The sequence below is a fragment of the Hypanus sabinus genome, chromosome 17 (assembly GCF_030144855.1).
Source record: "Hypanus sabinus isolate sHypSab1 chromosome 17, sHypSab1.hap1, whole genome shotgun sequence".
Taxonomy (NCBI): Eukaryota; Metazoa; Chordata; class Chondrichthyes; order Myliobatiformes; family Dasyatidae; genus Hypanus; species Hypanus sabinus.
Genome location: NC_082722.1, coordinates 74730612 through 74752126, shown reverse-complemented (window position 1 = coordinate 74752126; position 21515 = coordinate 74730612).

The window sequence follows — 21515 nt, the reverse complement described above, 5'->3', positions numbered from 1 at the left end:
AGTGAAGGAGGTTAGCATACGGTTTATAAACCCATGGGGGATATAGATTAGTGAAGGAGGTTAGCATACGGTTTACAAACCCATGGGGGATATAGATGAGTGAAGGAGGTTAGCATAGGGTTTATAAACTCATTGGGGATATAGATTAGTGAAGGAGGTTAGCATAGGGTTTATAAACCCATGGGGGATATAGATTAGTGAAGAAGCTGAGAACAGGGTTTATAAACACATGGGGGATATAGATTAGTGAAGGAGGTTAGCATAGGGTTTATAAACACACGGGGGATATAGATGAGTGAAGGAGGTTAGCATAGGGTTTATAAACCCATTGGGGATATAGATTAGTGAAGGAGGTTAGCATATGGTTTATAAACCCATGGGGGATATAGATTAGTGAAGGAGGTTAGCATAGGGTTTATAAACCCATGGGGGATATAGATTAGTGAAGAAGCTGAGAACAGGGTTTATAAACACATGGGGGATATAAATTAGCGAAGGAGGTTAGCATAGGGTTTATAAACCCATGGGGGATATAGATTAGTGAAGGAGGTTAGCATATGGTTTATAAACTCACGGGGGATATAGATTAGTGAAGGAGGTTAGCATAGGGTTTATCAACCCATGGGGGATATAGATTAGTGAAGAAGCTGAGAACAGGGTTTATAAACACATGGGGGATATAAATTAGTGAAGGACGTTAGCATAGGGTTTATAAACCCATTGGGGATATAGATTAGTGAAGGAGGTTAGCATAGGGTTTATAAACCCATTGGGGATATAGATTAGTGAAGGAGGTTAGCATAGGGTTTATAAACCCATTGGGGATATAGATTAGTGAAGGAGGTTAGCATACGGTTTATAAACACACGAGGGATATAGATTAGTGAAGGAGGACAGCATAGGGTTTATAAACACACGGGGGATATAGATTCGTAAAGGAGGTTAACATAGGGTTTATAAATACACGAGGGATATAGATTAGTGAAGGAGGTTAGCATACGGTTTATAAACACACGGGGGATATAGATTAGTGAAGGAAGTTAGCACAGGGTTTATAAACACACGGGGGATATAGATTAGTGAAGGAGGTTAGCACAGGGTTTATAAACACACGGGGGATATAGATTAGTGAAGGAGGTTAGCACAGAGTTTATAAACACACGGGGGATATAGATTAGTGAAGGAGGTTAGCATAGGGTTTATAAACACACGGGGGATATAGATGAGTGAAGGAGGTTAGAATAGGGTTTATAAACCCATTGGGGATATAGATTAGTGAAGGAGGTTAGCATAGGGTTTATAAACCCATTGGGGATATAGATTAGTGAAGGAGGTTAGCATAGGGTTTATAAACCCATTGGGGATATAGATTAGTGAAGGAGGTTAGCATACGGTTTATAAACACACGAGGGATATAGATTAGTGAAGGAGGTCAGCATAGGGTTTATAAACACACGGGGGATATAGATTAGTGAAGGAGGTTAACATAGGGTTTATAAACACACGAGGGATATAGATTAGTGAAGGAGGTTAGCATACGGTTTATAAACACACGGGGGATATAGATTAGTGAAGGAAGTTAGCACAGGGTTTATAAACACACGGGGGATATAGATTAGTGAAGGAGGTTAGCACAGGGTTTATAAACACACGGGGGATATAGATTAGTGAAGGAGGTTAGCACAGAGTTTATAAACACACGGGGGATATAGATTAGTGAAGGAGGTTAGCATAGGGTTTATAAACACACGGGGGATATAGATGAGTGAAGGAGGTTAGCATAGGGTTTATAAACCCATTGGGGATATAGATTAGTGAAGGAGGTTAGCATATGGTTTATAAACCCATGGGGGATATAGATTAGTGAAGGAGGTTAGCATAGGGTTTATAAACCCATGGGGGATATAGATTAGTGAAGAAGCTGAGAACAGGGTTTATAAACACATGGGGGATATAAATTAGTGAAGGACGTTAGCATAGGGTTTATAAACCCATGGGGGATATAGATTAGTGAAGAAGCTGAGAACAGGGTTTATAAACACACGAGGGATATAGATTAGTGAAGGAAGTCAGCATAGGGTTTATAAACCCATTGGGGATATAGATTGGTGAAGAAGCTGAGAACAGGGTTTATAAACACATGGGGGATATAAATTAGCGAAGGAGGTTAGCATAGGGTTTATAAACCCATGGGGGAAATAGATTAGTGCAGGAGGTTAGCATATGGTTTATAAACTCATGGGGGATATAGATTAGTGAAGGAGGTTAGCATAGGGTTTATAAACCCATGGGGGATATAGATTAGTGAAGAAGCTGAGAACAGGGTTTATAAACACATGGGGGATATAAATTAGTGAAGGACGTTAGCATAGGGTTTATAAACCCATGGGGGATATAGATTAGTGAAGAAGCTGAGAACAGGGTTTATAAACACACGAGGGATATAGATTAGTGAAGGAGGTTAACATAGGGTTTATAAACCCATTGGGGATATAGATTAGTGAAGAAGCTGAGAACAGGGTTTATAAACCCATTGGGGATATAGATTAGTGAAGGAGGTTAGCATATGGTTTATAAACTCATGGGGGATATAGATTAGTGAAGGAGGTTAGCATAGGGTTTATCAACCCATGGGGGATATAGATTAGTGAAGAAGCTGAGAACAGGGTTTATAAACACACGAGGGATATAGATTAGTGAAGGAGGTTAACATAGGGTTTATAAACCCATTGGGGATATAGATTAGTGAAGGAAGTTAGCATAGGGTTTATAAACACACGGGGGATATTGCTTTGTGAAGGAGGTTAGCATACATTTTATAAACCTATGGGGGATATAGATTAGTGAAGAAGCTGAGAACAGGGTTTATAAACACATGGGGGATACAGATTTGTGAAGGAGGTTAGCATGGGGTTTATAAACACACGGGGGATATAGATGAGTGAAGGTTAGCATAGGGTTTATAAACCCATTGGGGATATAGATTAGTGAAGGAGGTTAGCATACGGTTTATAAACCCATGGGGGATATAGATTAGTGAAGGAGGTTAGCATACGGTTTACAAACCCATGGGGGATATAGATGAGTGAAGGAGGTTAGCATAGGGTTTATAAACTCATTGGGGATATAGATTAGTGAAGGAGGTTAGCATAGGGTTTATAAACCCATGGGGGATATAGATTAGTGAAGAAGCTGAGAACAGGGTTTATAAATACACGGGGGATATAGATTAGTGAAGGAGGTTAGCATAGGGTTTATAAACACACGAGGGATATAGATTAGTGAAGGAGGTTAGCAAACGGTTTATAAACACACGGGGGATATAGATTAGTGAAGAAGCTGAGAACAGGGTTTATAAATACACGGGGGATATAGATTAGTGAAGGAGGTTAGCATAGGGTTTATAAACCCATTGGGGATATAGATTAGTGAAGGAGGTTAGCATAGGGTTTATAAACCCATTGGGGATATAGATTAGTGAAGGAGGTTAGCATAGGGTTTATAAACCCATTGGGGATATAGATTAGTGAAGGAGGTTAGCATACGGTTTATAAACACACGAGGGATATAGATTAGTGAAGGAGGTCAGCATAGGGTTTATAAACACACGGGGGATATAGATTAGTGAAGGAGGTTAACATAGGGTTTATAAACACACGAGGGATATAGATTAGTGAAGGAGGTTAGCATACGGTTTATAAACACACGGGGGATATAGATTAGTGAAGGAAGTTAGCACAGGGTTTATAAACACACGGGGGATATAGATTAGTGAAGGAGGTTAGCACAGGGTTTATAAACACACGGGGGATATAGATTAGTGAAGGAGGTTAGCATAGGGTTTATAAACACACGGGGGATATAGATGAGTGAAGGAGGTTAGCATAGGGTTTATAAACCCATTGGGGATATAGATTAGTGAAGGAGGTTAGCATATGGTTTATAAACCCATGGGGGATATAGATTAGTGAAGGAGGTTAGCATAGGGTTTATAAACCCATGGGGGATATAGATTAGTGAAGAAGCTGAGAACAGGGTTTATAAACACATGGGGGATATAAATTAGTGAAGGACGTTAGCATAGGGTTTATAAACCCATGGGGGATATAGATTAGTGAAGAAGCTGAGAACAGGGTTTATAAACACACGAGGGATATAGATTAGTGAAGGAAGTCAGCATAGGGTTTATAAACCCATTGGGGATATAGATTAGTGAAGAAGCTGAGAACAGGGTTTATAAACACATGGGGGATATAAATTAGCGAAGGAGGTTAGCATAGGGTTTATAAACCCATGGGGGATATAGATTAGTGAAGGAGGTTAGCATATGGTTTATAAACTCATGGGGGATATAGATTAGTGAAGGAGGTTAGCATAGGGTTTATCAACCCATGGGGGATATAGATTAGTGAAGAAGCTGAGAACAGGGTTTATAAACACATGGGGGATATAAATTAGTGAAGGACGTTAGCATAGGGTTTATAAACCCATTGGGGATATAGATTAGTGAAGGAGGTTAGCATAGGGTTTATAAACCCATTGGGGATATAGATTAGTGAAGGAGGTTAGCATAGGGTTTATAAACCCATTGGGGATATAGATTAGTGAAGGAGGTTAGCATACGGTTTATAAACACACGAGGGATATAGATTAGTGAAGGAGGTCAGCATAGGGTTTATAAACACACGGGGGATATAGATTAGTGAAGGAGGTTAACATAGGGTTTATAAACACACGAGGGATATAGATTAGTGAAGGAGGTTAGCATACGGTTTATAAACACACGGGGGATATAGATTAGTGAAGGAAGTTAGCACAGGGTTTATAAACACACGGGGATATAGATTAGTGAAGGAGGTTAGCACAGAGTTTATAAACACACGGGGGATATAGATTAGTGAAGGAGGTTAGCATAGGGTTTATAAACACACGGGGGATATAGATGAGTGAAGGAGGTTAGCATAGGGTTTATAAACCCATGGGGGATATAGATTAGTGAAGGAGGTTAGCATAGGGTTTATAAACCGATTGGGGATATAGATTAGTGAAGGAGGTTAGCATAGGGTTTATAAACCCATTGGGGATATAGATTAGTGAAGGAGGTTAGCATACGGTTTATAAACACACGAGGGATATAGATTAGTGAAGGAGGTCAGCATAGGGTTTATAAACACACGGGGGATATAGATTAGTGAAGGAGGTTAACATAGGGTTTATAAACACACGAGGGATATAGATTAGTGAAGGAGGTTAGCATACGGGTTATAAACACACGGGGGATATAGATTAGTGAAGGAAGTTAGCACAGGGTTTATAAACACACGGGGGATATAGATTAGTGAAGGAGGTTAGCACAGTGTTTATAAACACACGGGGGATATAGATTAGTGAAGGAGGTTAGCACAGAGTTTATAAACACACGGGGGATATAGATTAGTGAAGGAGGTTAGCATAGGGTTTATAAACACACGGGGGATATAGATGAGTGAAGGAGGTTAGCATAGGGTTTATAAACCCATTGGGGATATAGATTAGTGAAGGAGGTTAGCATATGGTTTATAAACCCATGGGGGATATAGATTAGTGAAGGAGGTTAGCATAGGGTTTATAAACCCATGGGGGATATAGATTAGTGAAGAAGCTGAGAACAGGGTTTATAAACACATGGGGGATATAAATTAGTGAAGGACGTTAGCATAGGGTTTATAAACCCATGGGGGATATAGATTAGTGAAGAAGCTGAGAACAGGGTGTATAAACACACGAGGGATATAGATTAGTGAAGGAAGTCAGCATAGGGTTTATAAACCCATTGGGGATATAGATTAGTGAAGAAGCTGAGAACAGGGTTTATAAACACATGGGGGATATAAATTAGCGAAGGAGGTTAGCATAGGGTTTATAAACCCATGGGGGATATAGATTAGTGAAGGAGGTTAGCATAAGGTTTATAAACTCATGGGGGATATAGATTAGTGAAGGAGGTTAGCATAGGGTTTATCAACCCATGGGGGATATAGATTAGTGAAGAAGCTGAGAACAGGGTTTATAAACACATGGGGGATATAAATTAGTGAAGGACGTTAGCATAGGGTTTATAAACCCATGGGGGATATAGATTAGTGAAGAAGCTGAGAACAGGGTTTATAAACACACGAGGGATATAGATTAGTGAAGGAGGTTAACATAGGGTTTATAAACCCATTGGGGATATAGATTAGTGAAGAAGCTGAGAACAGGGTTTATAAACCCATTGGGGATATAGATTAGTGAAGGAGGTTAGCATATGGTTTATAAACTCATGGGGGATATAGATTAGTGAAGGAGGTTAGCATAGGGTTTATCAACCCATGGGGGATATAGATTAGTGAAGAAGCTGAGAACAGGGTTTATAAACACACGAGGGATATAGATTAGTGAAGGAGGTTAACATAGGGTTTATAAACCCATTGGGGATATAGATTAGTGAAGGAAGTTAGCATAGGGTTTATAAACACACGGGGGATATTGCTTTGTGAAGGAGGTTAGCATACATTTTATAAACCTATGGGGGATATAGATTAGTGAAGAAGCTGAGAACAGGGTTTATAAACACATGGGGGATATAGATTTGTGAAGGAGGTTAGCATGGGGTTTATAAACACACGGGGGATATAGATGAGTGAAGGAGGTTAGCATAGGGTTTATAAACCCATTGGGGATATAGATTAGTGAAGGAGGTTAGCATACGGTTTATAAACCCATGGGGGATATAGATTAGTGAAGGAGGTTAGCATACGGTTTACAAACCCATGGGGGATATAGATGAGTGAAGGAGGTTAGCATAGGGTTTATAAACTCATTGGGGATATAGATTAGTGAAGGAGGTTAGCATAGGGTTTATAAACGCATGGGGGATATAGATTAGTGAAGAAGCTGAGAACAGGGTTTATAAACACATGGGGGATATAAATTAGTGAAGGAGGTTCGCATGGGGTTTATAAACCCATGGGGGATATAGATTAGTGAAGAAGCTGATAACAGGGTTTATAAATACACGGGGGATATAGATTAGTGAAGGAGGTTAGCATAGGGTTTATAAACACACGAGGGATATAGATTAGTGAAGGAGGTTAGCATACGGTTTATAAACACACGGGGGATATAGATTAGTGAAGAAGCTGAGAACAGGGTTTATAAACACATGGGGGATATAAATTAGTGAAGGAGATTTGCATGGGGTTTATAAACCCATGGGGGATATAGATTAGTGAAGAAGCTGAGAACAGGGTTTATAAATACACGGGGGATATAGATTAGTGAAGGAGGTTAGCATAGGGTTTATAAACCCATTGGGGATATAGATTAGTGAAGGAGGTTAGCATAGGGTTTATAAACCCATTGGGGATATAGATTAGTGAAGGAGGTTAGCATAGGGTTTATAAACCCATTGGGGATATAGATTAGTGAAGGAGGTTAGCATACGGTTTATAAACACACGAGGGATATAGATTAGTGAAGGAGGTCAGCATAGGGTTTATAAACACACGGGGGATATAGATTAGTGAAGGAGGTTAACATAGGGTTTATAAACACACGAGGGATATAGATTAGTGAAGGAGGTTAGCATACGGTTTATAAACACACGGGGGATATAGATTAGTGAAGGAAGTTAGCACAGGGTTTATAAACACACGGGGGATATAGATTAGTGAAGGAGGTTAGCACAGGGTTTATAAACACACGGGGGATATAGATTAGTGAAGGAGGTTAGCACAGAGTTTATAAACACACGGGGGATATAGATTAGTGAAGGAGGTTAGCATAGGGTTTATAAACACACGGGGGATATAGATGAGTGAAGGAGGTTAGCATAGGGTTTATAAACCCATTGGGGATATAGATTAGTGAAGGAGGTTAGCATATGGTTTATAAACCCATGGGGGATATAGATTAGTGAAGGAGGTTAGCATAGGGTTTATAAACCCATGGGGGATATAGATTAGTGAAGAAGCTGAGAACAGGGTTTATAAACACATGGGGGATATAAATTAGTGAAGGACGTTAGCATAGGGTTTATAAACCCATGGGGGATATAGATTAGTGAAGAAGCTGAGAACAGGGTTTATAAACACACGAGGGATATAGATTAGTGAAGGAAGTCAGCATAGGGTTTATAAACCCATTGGGGATATAGATTAGTGAAGAAGCTGAGAACAGGGTTTATAAACACATGGGGGATATAAATTAGCGAAGGAGGTTAGCATAGGGTTTATAAACCCATGGGGGATATAGATTAGTGAAGGAGGTTAGCATAAGGTTTATAAACTCATGGGGGATATAGATTAGTGAAGGAGGTTAGCATAGGGTTTATCAACCCATGGGGGATATAGATTAGTGAAGAAGCTGAGAACAGGGTTTATAAACACATGGGGGATATAAATTAGTGAAGGACGTTAGCATAGGGTTTATAAACCCATGGGGGATATAGATTAGTGAAGAAGCTGAGAACAGGGTTTATAAACACACGAGGGATATAGATTAGTGAAGGAGGTTAACATAGGGTTTATAAACCCATTGGGGATATAGATTAGTGAAGAAGCTGAGAACAGGGTTTATAAACCCATTGGGGATATAGATTAGTGAAGGAGGTTAGCATATGGTTTATAAACTCATGGGGGATATAGATTAGTGAAGAAGCTGAGAACAGGGTTTATAAACACACGAGGGATATAGATTAGTGAAGGAGGTTAACATTGGGTTTATAAACCCATTGGGGATATAGATTAGTGAAGGAAGTTAGCATAGGGTTTATAAACACACGGGGGATATTGCTTTGTGAAGGAGGTTAGCATACATTTTATAAACCTATGGGGGATATAGATTAGTGAAGAAGCTGAGAACAGGGTTTATAAACACATGGGGGATATAGATTTGTGAAGGAGGTTAGCATGGGGTTTATAAACACACGGGGGATATAGATGAGTGAAGGAGGTTAGCATAGGGTTTATAAACCCATTGGGGATATAGATTAGTGAAGGAGGTTAGCATACGGTTTATAAACCCATGGGGGATATAGATTAGTGAAGGAGGTTAGCATACGGTTTACAAACCCATGGGGGATATAGATGAGTGAAGGAGGTTAGCATAGGGTTTATAAACTCATTGGGGATATAGATTAGTGAAGGAGGTTAGCATAGGGTTTATAAACGCATGGGGGATATAGATTAGTGAAGAAGCTGAGAACAGGGTTTATAAAAACATGGGGGATATAAATTAGTGAAGGAGGTTCGCATGGGGTTTATAAACCCATGGGGGATATAGATTAGTGAAGAAGCTGATAACAGGGTTTATAAATACACGGGGGATATAGATTAGTGAAGGAGGTTAGCATAGGGTTTATAAACACACGAGGGATATAGATTAGTGAAGGAGGTTAGCATACGGTTTATAAACACACGGGGGATATAGATTAGTGAAGAAGCTGAGAACAGGGTTTATAAACACATGGGGGATATAAATTAGTGAAGGAGATTTGCATGGGGTTTATAAACCCATGGGGGATATAGATTAGTGAAGAAGCTGAGAACAGGGTTTATAAATACACGGGGGATATAGATTAGTGAAGGAGGTTAGCATAGGGTTTATAAACCCATTGGGGATATAGATTAGTGAAGGAGGTTAGCATAGGGTTTATAAACCCATTGGGGATATAGATTAGTGAAGGAGGTTAGCATAGGGTTTATAAACCCATTGGGGATATAGATTAGTGAAGGAGGTTAGCATACGGTTTATAAACACACGAGGGATATAGATTAGTGAAGGAGGTCAGCATAGGGTTTATAAACACACGGGGGATATAGATTAGTGAAGTAGGTTAACATAGGGTTTATAAACACACGAGGGATATAGATTAGTGAAGGAGGTTAGCATACGGTTTATAAACACACGGGGGATATAGATTAGTGAAGGAAGTTAGCACAGGGTTTATAAACACACGGGGGATATAGATTAGTGAAGGAGGTTAGCACAGGGTTTATAAACACACGGGGGATATAGATTAGTGAAGGAGGTTAGCACAGAGTTTATAAACACACGGGGGATATAGATTAGTGAAGGAGGTTAGCATAGGGTTTATAAACACACGGGGGATATAGATGAGTGAAGGAGGTTAGCATAGGGTTTATAAACCCATTGGGGATATAGATTAGTGAAGGAGGTTAGCATATGGTTTATAAACCCATGGGGGATATAGATTAGTGAAGGAGGTTAGCATAGGGTTTATAAACCCATGGGGGATATAGATTAGTGAAGAAGCTGAGAACAGGGTTTATAAACACATGGGGGATATAAATTAGTGAAGGACGTTAGCATAGGGTTTATAAACCCATGGGGGATATAGATTAGTGAAGAAGCTGAGAACAGGGTTTATAAACACACGAGGGATATAGATTAGTGAAGGAAGTCAGCATAGGGTTTATAAACCCATTGGGGATATAGATTAGTGAAGAAGCTGAGAACAGGGTTTATAAACACATGGGGGATATAAATTAGCGAAGGAGGTTAGCATAGGGTTTATAAACCAATGGGGGATATAGATTAGTGAAGGAGGTTAGCATAAGGTTTATAAACTCATGGGGGATATAGATTAGTGAAGGAGGTTAGCATAGGGTTTATCAACCCATGGGGGATATAGATTAGTGAAGAAGCTGAGAACAGGGTTTATAAACACATGGGGGATATAAATTAGTGAAGGACGTTAGCATAGGGTTTATAAACCCATGGGGGATATAGATTAGTGAAGAAGCTGAGAACAGGGTTTATAAACACACGAGGGATATAGATTAGTGAAGGAGGTTAACATAGGGTTTATAAACCCATTGGGGATATAGATTAGTGAAGAAGCTGAGAACAGGGTTTATAAACCCATTGGGGATATAGATTAGTGAAGGAGGTTAGCATATGGTTTATAAACTCATGGGGGATATAGATTAGTGAAGGAGGTTAGCATAGGGTTTATCAACCCATGGGGGATATAGATTAGTGAATAAGCTGAGAACAGGGTTTATAAACACACGAGGGATATAGATTAGTGAAGGAGGTTAACATAGGGTTTATAAACCCATTGGGGATATAGATTAGTGAAGGAAGTTAGCATAGGGTTTATAAACACACGGGGGATATTGCTTTGTGAAGGAGGTTAGCATACATTTTATAAACCTATGGGGGATATAGATTAGTGAAGAAGCTGAGAACAGGGTTTATAAACACATGGGGGATATAGATTTGTGAAGGAGGTTAGCATGGGGTTTATAAACACACGGGGGATATAGATGAGTGAAGGAGGTTAGCATAGGGTTTATAAACCCATTGGGGATATAGATTAGTGAAGGAGGTTAGCATACGGTTTATAAACCCATGGGGGATATAGATTAGTGAAGGAGGTTAGCATACGGTTTACAAACCCATGGGGGATATAGATGAGTGAAGGAGGTTAGCATAGGGTTTATAAACTCATTGGGGATATAGATTAGTGAAGGAGGTTAGCATAGGGTTTATAAACGCATGGGGGATATAGATTAGTGAAGAAGCTGAGAACAGGGTTTATAAACACATGGGGGATATAAATTAGTGAAGGAGGTTCGCATGGGGGTTATAAACCCATGGGGGATATAGATTAGTGAAGAAGCTGATAACAGGGTTTATAAATACACGGGGGATATAGATTAGTGAAGGAGGTTAGCATAGCGTTTATAAACACACGAGGGATATAGATTAGTGAAGGAGGTTAGCATACGGTTTATAAACACACGGGGGATATAGATTAGTGAAGAAGCTGAGAACAGGGTTTATAAACACATGGGGGATATAAATTAGTGAAGGAGATTTGCATGGGGTTTATAAACCCATGGGGGATATAGATTAGTGAAGAAGCTGAGAACAGGGTTTATAAATACACGGGGGATATAGATTAGTGAAGGAGGTTAGCATAGGGTTTATAAACCCATTGGGGATATAGATTAGTGAAGGAGGTTAGCATACGGTTTATAAACACACGGGGGATATAGATTAGTGAAGAAGCTGAGAACAGGGTTTATAAACACATGGGGGATATAAATTAGTGAAGGAGATTTGCATGGGGTTTATAAACCCATGGGGGATATAGATTAGTGAAGAAGCTGAGAACAGGGTTTATAAATACACGGGGGATATAGATTAGTGAAGGAGGTTAGCATAGGGTTTATAAACCCATTGGGGATATAGATTAGTGAAGGAGGTTAGCATAGGGTTTATAAACCCATTGGGGATATAGATTAGTGAAGGAGGTTAGCATAGGGTTTATAAACCCATTGGGGATATAGATTAGTGAAGGAGGTTAGCATACGGTTTATAAACACACGAGGGATATAGATTAGTGAAGGAGGTCAGCATAGGGTTTATAAACACACGGGGGATATAGATTAGTGAAGTAGGTTAACATAGGGTTTATAAACACACGAGGGATATAGATTAGTGAAGGAGGTTAGCATACGGTTTATAAACACACGGGGGATATAGATTAGTGAAGGAAGTTAGCACAGGGTTTATAAACACACGGGGGATATAGATTAGTGAAGGAGGTTAGCACAGGGTTTATAAACACACGGGGGATATAGATTAGTGAAGGAGGTTAGCACAGAGTTTATAAACACACGGGGGATATAGATTAGTGAAGGAGGTTAGCATAGGGTTTATAAACACACGGGGGATATAGATGAGTGAAGGAGGTTAGCATAGGGTTTATAAACCCATTGGGGATATAGATTAGTGAAGGAGGTTAGCATATGGTTTATAAACCCATGGGGGATATAGATTAGTGAAGGAGGTTAGCATAGGGTTTATAAACCCATGGGGGATATAGATTAGTGAAGAAGCTGAGAACAGGGTTTATAAACAAATGGGGGATATAAATTAGTGAAGGACGTTAGCATAGGGTTTATAAACCCATGGGGGATATAGATTAGTGAAGAAGCTGAGAACAGGGTTTATAAACACACGAGGGATATAGATTAGTGAAGGAAGTCAGCATAGGGTTTATAAACCCATTGGGGATATAGATTAGTGAAGAAGCTGAGAACAGGGTTTATAAACACATGGGGGATATAAATTAGCGAAGGATGTTAGCATAGGGTTTATAAACCCATGGGGGATATAGATTAGTGAAGGAGGTTAGCATAAGGTTTATAAACTCATGGGGGATATAGATTAGTGAAGGAGGTTAGCATAGGGTTTATCAACCCATGGGGGATATAGATTAGTGAAGAAGCTGAGAACAGGGTTTATAAACACATGGGGGATATAAATTAGTGAAGGACGTTAGCATAGGGTTTATAAACCCATGGGGGATATAGATTAGTGAAGAAGCTGAGAACAGGGTTTATAAACACACGAGGGATATAGATTAGTGAAGGAGGTTAACATAGGGTTTATAAACCCATTGGGGATATAGATTAGTGAAGAAGCTGAGAACAGGGTTTATAAACCCATTGGGGATATAGATTAGTGAAGGAGGTTAGCATATGGTTTATAAACTCATGGGGGATATAGATTAGTGAAGGAGGTTAGCATAGGGTTTATCAACCCATGGGGGATATAGATTAGTGAAGAAGCTGAGAACAGGGTTTATAAACACACGAGGGATATAGATTAGTGAAGGAGGTTAACATAGGGTTTATAAACCCATTGGGGATATAGATTAGTGAAGGAAGTTAGCATAGGGTTTATAAACACACGGGGGATATTGCTTTGTGAAGGAGGTTAGCATACATTTTATAAACCTATGGGGGATATAGATTAGTGAAGAAGCTGAGAACAGGGTTTATAAACACATGGGGGATATAGATTTGTGAAGGAGGTTAGCATGGGGTTCATAAACACACGGGGGATATAGATGAGTGAAGGAGGTTAGCATAGGGTTTATAAACCCATTGGGGATATAGATTAGTGAAGGAGGTTAGCATACGGTTTATAAACCCATGGGGGATATAGATTAGTGAAGGAGGTTAGCATACGGTTTACAAACCCATGGGGGATATAGATGAGTGAAGGAGGTTAGCATAGGGTTTATAAACTCATTGGGGATATAGATTAGTGAAGGAGGTTAGCATAGGGTTTATAAACGCATGGGGGATATAGATTAGTGAAGAAGCTGAGAACAGGGTTTATAAACACATGGGGGATATAAATTAGTGAAGGAGGTTCGCATGGGGTTTATAAACCCATGGGGGATATAGATTAGTGAAGAAGCTGATAACAGGGTTTATAAATACACGGGGGATATAGATTAGTGAAGGAGGTTAGCATAGGGTTTATAAACACACGAGGGATATAGATTAGTGAAGGAGGTTAGCATACGGTTTATAAACACACGGGGGATATAGATTAGTGAAGAAGCTGAGAACAGGGTTTATAAACACATGGGGGATATAAATTAGTGAAGGAGATTTGCATGGGGTTTATAAACCCATGGGGGATATAGATTAGTGAAGAAGCTGAGAACAGGGTTTATAAATACACGGGGGATATAGATTAGTGAAGGAGGTTAGCATAGGGTTTATAAACCCATTGGGGATATAGATTAGTGAAGGAGGTTAGCATAGGGTTTATAAACCCATTGGGGATATAGATTAGTGAAGGAGGTTAGCATAGGGTTTATAAACCCATTGGGGATATAGATTAGTGAAGGAGGTTAGCATACGGTTTATAAACACACGAGGGATATAGATTAGTGAAGGAGGTCAGCATAGGGTTTATAAACACACGGGGGATATAGATTAGTGAAGGAGGTTAACATAGGGTTTATAAACACACGAGGGATATAGATTAGTGAAGGAGGTTAGCATACGGTTTATAAACACACGGGGGATATAGATTAGTGAAGGAAGTTAGCACAGGGTTTATAAACACACGGGGGATATAGATTAGTGAAGGAGGTTAGCACAGGGTTTATAAACACACGGGGGATATAGATTAGTGAAGGAGGTTAGCACAGAGTTTATAAACACACGGGGGATATAGATTAGTGAAGGAGGTTAGCATAGGGTTTATAAACACACGGGGGATATAGATGAGTGAAGGAGGTTAGCATAGGGTTTATAAACCCATTGGGGATATAGATTAGTGAAGGAGGTTAGCATATGGTTTATAAACCCATGGGGGATATAGATTAGTGAAGGAGGTTAGCATAGGGTTTATAAACCCATGGGGGATATAGATTAGTGAAGAAGCTGAGAACAGGGTTTATAAACACATGGGGGATATAAATTAGTGAAGGACGTTAGCATAGGGTTTATAAACCCATGGGGGATATAGATTAGTGAAGAAGCTGAGAACAGGGTTTATAAACACACGAGGGATATAGATTAGTGAAGGAAGTCAGCATAGGGTTTATAAACCCATTGGGGATATAGATTAGTGAAGAAGCTGAGAACAGGGTTTATAAACACATGGGGGATATAAATTAGCGAAGGAGGTTAGCATAGGGTTTATAAACCCATGGGGGATATAGATTAGTGAACGAGGTTAGCATAAGGTTTATAAACTCATGGGGGATATAGATTAGTGAAGGAGGTTAGCATAGGGTTTATCAACCCATGGGGGATATAGATTAGTGAAGAAGCTGAGAACAGGGTTTATAAACACATGGGGGATATAAATTAGTGAAGGACGTTAGCATAGGGTTTATAAACCCATGGGGGATATAGATTAGTGAAGAAGCTGAGAACAGGGTTTATAAACACACGAGGGATATAGATTAGTGAAGGAGGTTAACATAGGGTTTATAAACCCATTGGGGATATAGATTAGTGAAGAAGCTGAGAACAGGGTTTATAAACCCATTGGGGATATAGATTAGTGAAGGAGGTTAGCATATGGTTTATAAACTCATGGGGGATATAGATTAGTGAAGGAGGTTAGCATAGGGTTTATCAACCCATGGGGGATATAGATTAGTGAAGAAGCTGAGAACAGGGTTTATAAACACACGAGGGATATAGATTAGTGAAGGAGGTTAACATAGGGTTTATAAACCCATTGGGGATATAGATTAGTGAAGGAAGTTAGCATAGGGTTTATAAACACACGGGGGATATTGCTTTGTGAAGGAGGTTAGCATACATTTTATAAACCTATGGGGGATATAGATTAGTGAAGAAGCTGAGAACAGGGTTTATAAACACATGGGGGATATAGATTTGTGAAGGAGGTTAGCATAGGGTTTATAAACCCATTGGGGATATAGATTAGTGAAGGAGGTTAGCATAGGGTTTATAAACCCATTGGGGATATAGATTAGTGAAGGAGGTTAGTATAGGGTTTATAAACCCATTGGGGATATAGATTAGTGAAGGAGGTTAGCATACGGTTTATAAACACACGAGGGATATAGATTAGTGAAGGAGGTCAGCATAGGGTTTATAAACACACGGGGGATATAGATTAGTGAAGGAGGTTAACATAGGGTTTATAAACACACGAGGGATATAGATTAGTGAAGGAGGTTAGCATACGGTTTATAAACACACGGGGGATATAGATTAGTGAAGGAAGTTAGCACAGGGTTTATAAACACACGGGGGATATAGATTAGTGAAGGAGGTTAGCACAGGGTTTATAAACACACGGGGGATATAGATTAGTGAAGGAGGTTAGCACAGAGTTTATAAACACACGGGGGATATAGATTAGTGAAGGAGGTTAGCATAGGGTTTATAAACACACGGGGGATATAGATGAGTGAAGGAGGTTAGCATAGGGTTTATAAACCCATTGGGGATATAGATTAGTGAAGGAGGTTAGCATATGGTTTATAAACCCATGGGGGATATAGATTAGTGAAGGAGGTTAGCATAGGGTTTATAAACCCATGGGGGATATAGATTAGTGAAGAAGCTGAGAACAGGGTTTATAAACACATGGGGGATATAAATTAGTGAAGGACGTTAGCATAGGGTTTATAAACCCATGGGGGATATAGATTAGTGAAGAAGCTGAGAACAGGGTTTATAAACACACGAGGGATATAGATTAGTGAAGGAAGTCAGCATAGGGTTTATAAACCCATTGGGGATATAGATTAGTGAAGAAGCTGAGAACAGGGTTTATAAACACATGGGGGATATAAATTAGCGAAGGAGGTTAGCATAGGGTTTATAAACCCATGGGGGATATAGATTAGTGAACGAGGTTAGCATAAGGTTTATAAACTCATGGGGGATATAGATTAGTGAAGGAGGTTAGCATAGGGTTTATCAACCCATGGGGGATATAGATTAGTGAAGAAGCTGAGAACAGGGTTTATAAACACATGGGGGATATAAATTAGTGAAGGACGTTAGCATAGGGTTTATAAACCCATGGGGGATATAGATTAGTGAAGAAGCTGAGAACAGGGTTTATAAACACACGAGGGATATAGATTAGTGAAGGAGGTTAACATAGGGTTTATAAACCCATTGGGGATATAGATTAGTGAAGAAGCTGAGAACAGGGTTTATAAACCCATTGGGGATATAGATTAGTGAAGGAGGTTAGCATATGGTTTATAAACTCATGGGGGATATAGATTAGTGAAGGAGGTTAGCATAGGGTTTATCAACCCATGGGGGATATAGATTAGTGAAGAAGCTGAGAACAGGGTTTATAAACACACGAGGGATATAGATTAGTGAAGGAGGTTAACATAGGGTTTATAAACCCATTGGGGATATAGATTAGTGAAGGAAGTTAGCATAGGGTTTATAAACACACGGGGGATATTGCTTTGTGAAGGAGGTTAGCATACATTTTATAAACCTATGGGGGATATAGATTAGTGAAGAAGCTGAGAACAGGGTTTATAAACACATGGGGGATATAGATTTGTGAAGGAGGTTAGCATGGGGTTTATAAACACACGGGGGATATAGATGAGTGAAGGAGGTTAGCATAGGGTTTATAAACCCATTGGGGATATAGATTAGTGAAGGAGGTTAGCATACGGTTTATAAACCCATGGGGGATATAGATTAGTGAAGGAGGTTAGCATACGGTTTACAAACCCATGGGGGATATAGATGAGTGAAGGAGGTTAGCATAGGGTTTATAAACTCATTGGGGATATAGATTAGTGAAGGAGGTTAGCATAGGGTTTATAAACGCATGGGGGATATAGATAAGTGAAGAAGCTGAGAACAGGGTTTATAAACACATGGGGGATATAAATTAGTGAAGGAGGTTCGCATGGGGTTTATAAACCCATGGGGGATATAGATTAGTGAAGAAGCTGATAACAGGGTTTATAAATACACGGGGGATATAGATTAGTGAAGGAGGTTAGCATAGGGTTTATAAACACACGAGGGATATAGATTAGTGAAGGAGGTTAGCATACGGTTTATAAACACACGGGGGATATAGATTAGTGAAGAAGCTGAGAACAGGGTTTATAAACACATGGGGGATATAAATTAGTGAAGGAGATTTGCATGGGGTTTATAAACCCATGGGGGATATAGATTAGTGAAGAAGCTGAGAACAGGGTTTATAAATACACGGGGGATATAGATTAGTGAAGGAGGTTAGCATAGGGTTTATAAACCCATTGGGGATATAGATTAGTGAAGGAGGTTAGCATAGGGTTTATAAACCCATTGGGGATATAGATTAGTGAAGGAGGTTAGCATAGGGTTTATAAACCCATTGGGGATATAGATTAGTGAAGGAGGTTAGCATAGGGTTTATAAACGCATGGGGGATATAGATTAGTGAAGAAGCTGAGAACAGGGTTTATAAACACATGGGGGATATAAATTAGTGAAGGAGGTTCGCATGGGGTTTATAAACCCATGGGGGATATAGATTAGTGAAGAAGCTGATAACAGGGTTTATAAATACACGGGGGATATAGATTAGTGAAGGAGGTTAGCATAGCGTTTATAAACACACGAGGGATATAGATTAGTGAAGGAGGTTAGCATACGGTTTATAAACACACGGGGGATATAGATTAGTGAAGAAGCTGAGAACAGGGTTTATAAACACATGGGGGATATAAATTAGTGAAGGAGATTTGCATGGGGTTTATAAACCCATGGGGGATATAGATTAGTGAAGAAGCTGAGAACAGGGTTTATAAATACACGGGGGATATAGATTAGTGAAGGAGGTTAGCATAGGGTTTATAAACCCATTGGGGATATAGATTAGTGAAGGAGGTTAGCATACGGTTTATAAACACACGGGGGATATAGATTAGTGAAGAAGCTGAGAACAGGGTTTATAAACACATGGGGGATATAAATTAGTGAAGGAGATTTGCATGGGGTTTATAAACCCATGGGGGATATAGATTAGTGAAGAAGCTGAGAACAGGGTTTATAAATACACGGGGGATATAGATTAGTGAAGGAGGTTAGCATAGGGTTTATAAACCCATTGGGGATATAGATTAGTGAAGGAGGTTAGCATAGGGTTTATAAACCCATTGGGGATATAGATTAGTGAAGGAGGTTAGCATAGGGTTTATAAACCCATTGGGGATATAGATTAGTGAAGGAGGTTAGCATACGGTTTATAAACACACGAGGGATATAGATTAGTGAAGGAGGTCAGCATAGGGTTTATAAACACACGGGGGATATAGATTAGTGAAGTAGGTTAACATAGGGTTTATAAACACACGAGGGATATAGATTAGTGAAGGAGGTTAGCATACGGTTTATAAACACACGGGGGATATAGATTAGTGAAGGAAGTTAGCACAGGGTTTATAAACACACGGGGGATATAGATTAGTGAAGGAGGTTAGCACAGGGTTTATAAACACACGGGGGATATAGATTAGTGAAGGAGGTTAGCACAGAGTTTATAAACACACGGGGGATATAGATTAGTGAAGGAGGTTAGCATAGGGTTTATAAACACACGGGGGATATAGATGAGTGAAGGAGGTTAGCATAGGGTTTATAAACCCATTGGGGATATAGATTAGTGAAGGAGGTTAGCATATGGTTTATAAACCCATGGGGGATATAGATTAGTGAAGGAGGTTAGCATAGGGTTTATAAACCCATGGGGGATATAGATTAGTGAAGAAGCTGAGAACAGGGTTTATAAACACATGGGGGATATAAATTAGTGAAGGACGTTAGCATAGGGTTTATAAACCCATGGGGGATATAGATTAGTGAAGAAGCTGAGAACAGGGTTTATAAACACACGAGGGATATAGATTAGTGAAGGAAGTCAGCATAGGGTTTATAAACCCATTGGGGATATAGATTAGTGAAGAAGCTGAGAACAGGGTTTATAAACACATGGGGGATATAAATTAGCGAAGGAGGTTAGCATAGGGTTTATAAACCCATGGGGGATATAGATTAGTGAAGGAGGTTAGCATAAGGTTTATAAACTCATGGGGGATATAGATTAGTGAAGGAGGTTAGCATAGGGTTTATCAACCCATGGGGGATATAGATTAGTGAAGAAGCTGAGAACAGGGTTTATAAACACATGGGGGATATAAATTAGTGAAGGACGTTAGCATAGGGTTTATAAACCCATGGGGGATATAGATTAGTGAAGAAGCTGAGAACAGGGTTTATAAACACACGAGGGATATAGATTAGTGAAGGAGGTTAACATAGGGTTTATAAACCCATTGGGGATATAGATTAGTGAAGAAGCTGAGAACAGGGTTTATAAACCCATTGGGGATATAGATTAGTGAAGGAGGTTAGCATATGGTTTATAAACTCATGGGGGATATAGATTAGTGAAGGAGGTTAGCATAGGGTTTATCAACCCATGGGGGATATAGATTAGTGAAGAAGCTGAGAACAGGGTTTATAAACACACGAGGGATATAGATTAGTGAAGGAGGTTAACATAGGGTTTATAAACCCATTGGGGATATAGATTAGTGAAGGAAGTTAGCATAGGGTTTATAAACACACGGGGGATATTGCTTTGTGAAGGAGGTTAGCATACATTTTATAAACCTATGGGGGATATAGATTAGTGAAGAAGCTGAGAACAGGGTTTATAAACACATGGGGGATATAGATTTGTGAAGGAGGTTAGCATGGGGTTTATAAACACACGGGGGATATAGATGAGTGAAGGAGGTTAGCATAGGGTTTATAAACCCATTGGGGATATAGATTAGTGAAGGAGGTTAGCATACGGTTTATAAACCCATGGGGGATATAGATTAGTGAAGGAGGTTAGCATACGGTTTACAAACCCATGGGGGATATAGATGAGTGAAGGAGGTTAGCATAGGGTTTATAAACTCATTGGGGATATAGATTAGTGAAGGAGGTTAGCATAGGGTTTATAAACGCATGGGGGATATAGATTAGTGAAGAAGCTGAGAACAGGGTTTATAAACACATGGGGGATATAAATTAGTGAAGGAGGTTCGCATGGGGTTTATAAACCCATGGGGGATATAGATTAGTGAAGAAGCTGATAACAGGGTTTATAAATACACGGGGGATATAGATTAGTGAAGG